This window comes from Odontesthes bonariensis, chromosome 16, assembly GCF_027942865.1.
Source record: "Odontesthes bonariensis isolate fOdoBon6 chromosome 16, fOdoBon6.hap1, whole genome shotgun sequence".
Taxonomy (NCBI): Eukaryota; Metazoa; Chordata; class Actinopteri; order Atheriniformes; family Atherinopsidae; genus Odontesthes; species Odontesthes bonariensis.
Genome location: NC_134521.1, coordinates 24,515,257 through 24,519,894, shown reverse-complemented (window position 1 = coordinate 24,519,894; position 4,638 = coordinate 24,515,257).

The following is a 4,638-nucleotide window of genomic DNA, read 5'->3' as shown; positions in this document are numbered from 1 at the left end:
CAAAGAAGAAAGAGATTTTTTTGGTGTTGCGGTTCAGCAGTGTTTCCCACACATAGACTAATTCGTGGCGGTGCGCCACAGATTAAACACCGGCCGCCACATATTGCGTTTCGTTATTATTATTTTTTAACGCTATTTAAAAAATACTCGTATTCGTTCAGCTGCATTTCCTTGCTGCTCTCCCTCCGTCTCTCTCGCATAGCCTACTCACACACACAGCCCCTCCCCTCCGCGCTTCCCTGGAAGCGCGGAAGTTTGCTAGTCTCAGCGTCGCGTTAGATTAGCTCAACCGAAAGAATTCAAAGGTTGGTATCACGTGCACCTTTATAAAATCACACATTAAAAAGTCCTATAAAAATATTTTATATTTTGAATACAATGTTGTCCCGACCCGTCCCGACCCATAGCAAACAAACGATTCTTTATAAAGTTAACTAGTTGCAAGTTTGCCGTAAAAAAAAATGTAGTTGGGTTGTCGAGGTCTAAACACTAGCAGCTGTGAATCAAATAAAGTAGTTTTTTAAAACTTTTACACTGAATGTTTACTGCTTCAATCCAGATGAGTATTGAAAAATATTTTCCGCGATTGAAAAAGAGAAGTGCATGTTGATGATGATCGAGGACCAGCCTGAACCGGAGGTATCAGTCTGAAACAGCTGAACAGTCCCACCAGTGTAATTAATGTTATTAATTTGTTTACAATGAAGATGTGAAAATCTGCAGATAAGCAGATCACACATCCTTACGTCCCCCATAATTTTCCTTGATGGAGAAATTATCCAGGTTCTTAAGTCCCAATGTGACATATATGTCACATTACAGATCTCTGACAGTGGGGGGGTGGTATTTTGGAAAAAAATTCTGAAATGGGTTTCATGTGGTCTATTTAGTCTGTGTTATAACCCCCTTAATTTTCATTTAAGTAGAAATGGGTCTGGGTTCTTAAGGGTTAATACAATAAAGTTTTGTGTGACCAATTATTAACGAAGGAATTATTTTGAAGAATCCCCCCCCCCCCCCGGCCCACCACCACACATTGCCTTCACATCTGTGGGAAACACTGGGTTCAGTGTGGTCACCTGGTGAGATCCATATTAGAGACAAACATCATTCACTTTGAGAAACCTACACAAACACACAGAAACTGTAGCTTTATATGGCATAAGCTCAGTTTTTTTTCTGACCTGCTGGACACACAATAGACCAACCTTATTTAATTAGGGTACTGAAGAGCTAAATAGTTTTGTTTTGATGAAATAGGCAGACTTTGCAAGTTTTCTGTGGTTTCCTCCCAGTTCATTGCATTCCTTTTTTGTTTGTCACAACTACAGGCAGCTCAGGCATTTCCAATAAATGAGCAGATTAAAGTTAACACCATTTGTTTCTCTCTCTCTCTCTTACACACACACACGCTCACAGAAAAACAGACACTCTCTCCCTCCCAACATCTTCTCAGACACACACCCACATACGTTCAAAGACACCAACAAATCCACAAATGATATCACTATCGACCAGAGTTCTCTTTCCTAAACTTAGCTTTCAAATTCTCACAAAACTGAGTTCCACAGTCTGGTCTGACCAGTTTGGTTTAATGTTGGATGAGGGTTTCTTTGTTTTTCATTCTGATGCGATTGTGTTTAGACTTACTAGTTTTCTCCATGAGGTTATGGGATCTGGAGTCTTTTAAAGTGTGCGCGGTGATTGGGGAGTTTAGGTCTGTACCTATGAATCCATTTCCCTGGTGACTGTTTTGACACCACACAATCGTGCTGTAGCAGTACTGTGTGAAAGTAAAACAACATACTTCATTATCTTCTTGATTGAACATTAACCCTTTCACTCAGGTGGTCAAGGCTCCATGGACTGCAAAAGCTTAACCAGTGCTTTTTCTTACCTTTTAAAAATGGCAAAGCATTAAAATGGTGTTTTCCATCCTCCTCTCTGGCTCCAAGTACTTCGACTTGCCACTGCAAGTGTTGATCTAATTAGTTCAGGCACGATCATGATAGATGTAGGTCAACAGTTTGTCCAGCTTCTCGTCCAGCATTTTTTTAACTGGTTCAAAACTTCTCAGATGGTCTTGTGTTACAAACAATGTGGTCATGTGGTGGTCATCAGGCTACCCATGTTACTCTTTCAACAACTAAAAATTCATTTTAGCATGTAACAGTGTTTGCTGTGGCACACACAATAGGGTGGCACACATAGAGGTTGTACATATTTCAAGTTTAAGTTAGGTTTCCTAAGGATAGTCCCACTGTTCCTTGATTTACATCACCAATAAGATGCCACCAGCAAATGCTGTTATTTTGGAGTGTTGAATTCTCATAAGAGAACCTGAGGTCCGTTTCACGTAGCAGGTTTAGTGAAAACTCTGAGTTGGTTAACCCTGAAATGAGGGAAACCCTGAGTTTTCCGTTTCACAAAGGGAGGTAACTCAAACCAGAGAAAGAGGGGTAACTCTAGCCTGTTTCACAAAGAGAGGTAACTTAACCTCACGGTCAGTTACCGGAGTAACAGACTCTCTGAACCTAACCTGGTCGGGACCAGGTTTTATTCAAGAAACCTTGAGTTTCTTTCTGTCTCCGCCCTCTTTCAGCCACACACGCCATTTGATTTCCTCATTCATTCAGTCAGCAGAGCGAGTTCTTCTACTTCTATAAGTCCATTAGGCACAGTAGGAGGCAACTTTTTTCACGAACATGTCCTTTTGACAATGATCCCGTGGATGAAGGTGCAGCATTATTGCGCAGAGAAATAAATATTCGTCGGAGATGGTTATCAGACCGCGCATAGATTTTTGCATTTACAGACAATTATCTTTTTGAGCGGCACCATCAGAATGTGTTGGGACAAAAGAAAAAAAAGACATAAAAGACAAATAAATATTTGTATCAATAGGCTTAAAAAAGACATATATAGGCCTATTATATTTTATAAAGGCACTCGTGTCTTGGGGGTGGACTCCCTCCGGGGATTCCCTCAGCCACTGGCCTCCCGTTAGAGGTGGTGGTGCTCGGCACCACCCGTTTTATGGGCATCTGCCTTCTTTCTGTTGGCTCAGGAGAAGTCTGTGTTAGTTTAAATAGGCTTAATTTTTTAACAGAACATGATATAGATGATGACTCTAAATTGTCCTTCGGAGTGACTGTGAGTGTGCATGGTTGTTTGTCTCTATGTGGCCCTGTGATGGACTGGCGGCCTGTCCAGGGTGTACCCCGCCTCTTGCCCATTGACCGCTGGGATAGGCTCCAGCCCCCCCCGCGACCCGACTGACGGATTCAGCGGTGGATGATGGATGGATGGATGGTATAGATGAGAAGACATAGTTTATGTGTGTGAAAACAGCATTATGTTGGGAATAAAATAACTGCACAGTCAAATAGCCACTTAATATTTATTTTACAGTGTAAAACATGATCAAAATGAGGTACCTCCATGCCAAGGTCTCACCTGTTTGAACAATGTTTTTATATTTCATCTTAAACTGCTGCCAAGAGCGCTTCTCCCCCGCGGGATTGCACCTAAATGAAATAAATGAATGGGCTACCATTCAAGCAGTTTCCCTGTAATATTATTGTGATTGCAAAGGACTACATTTAAACTTACACTTTTGCTGCTGCAACGGTGTTGCACTTATTTCTAAAAACGTATTGAAACTCGCCGTATGAGCGCATTAAGATTTCCAATTCGAGGTTGGTGAAAAACGTAGCCCCTCCTCTTCCACGTTGCCAAGGTGACTCGTCGAATCGGGGCTCCATTGATGCTGGCTTTTTAAAGTTGTGGTGCACGCGCTAAACTCAAGGTGAACTTACTCAGAGTTGATTAACCTCACTCAAATCAGCGTTTGTGGAACCGAAAACCCAGGGTTTTCTATCTCAGAGTAGATTAACTCAGAGATCAGGAATAGACTCAGAGTTGGTTGAACCTGCTACGTGAAACGGACCCCTGGTCACTTGTTAAGAGAACCTAGTCACCTAGAGGGGAGGTGGGGAAAGTTATAGGTCTCACAAACATTAGACTCAAATTTGAGAACACCTTTGAGAAGCAGTCCTCTACCTTTTTTTTTCATTCACTGACAATGTACATTTGTACAATTTCACTTGCTCTTTGGTTCGCTTTTAGAATCAAAATTATTTTATAGATGTAGGCATCACAATTTCCTGGATGACTTGATTAAAAAAAGATGATCCAGTGTGTCAAACACACTATTTCACTGTGTCCCCCCAGTGCATTGAGTATTAATGCTTAAAGCTACCTTCAGCGTGGATTTGTGATGCCAGGAGTCCTGGCAAAAATAGAAGGAAAATATATCCATAAGTACACCACTAAAAGGAAGTCACCATAGTTAATTTTTCATAATGTTTTCAATTTGTTAAACTATAAACAAGTATATAAAAAAAAAAACAGCTAATTTTTAGGCTAAAGCTGCTGACACACCAAGCCAAAAGTCAGTTGTCAGGGAAATATGAAGCACCTGTTGCCTTTGTTTTTTTTAAGTCTTACAAGGCATGGCAAGGCAAGGCATCTTTATTTATATAGCGCATTTCATACCACAGGCAACTCAATGTGCTTTACATGAAGACAAGGCATTTAAAAGAACAGCATAAAGCAGCATAAAAACAAGCAATTTAA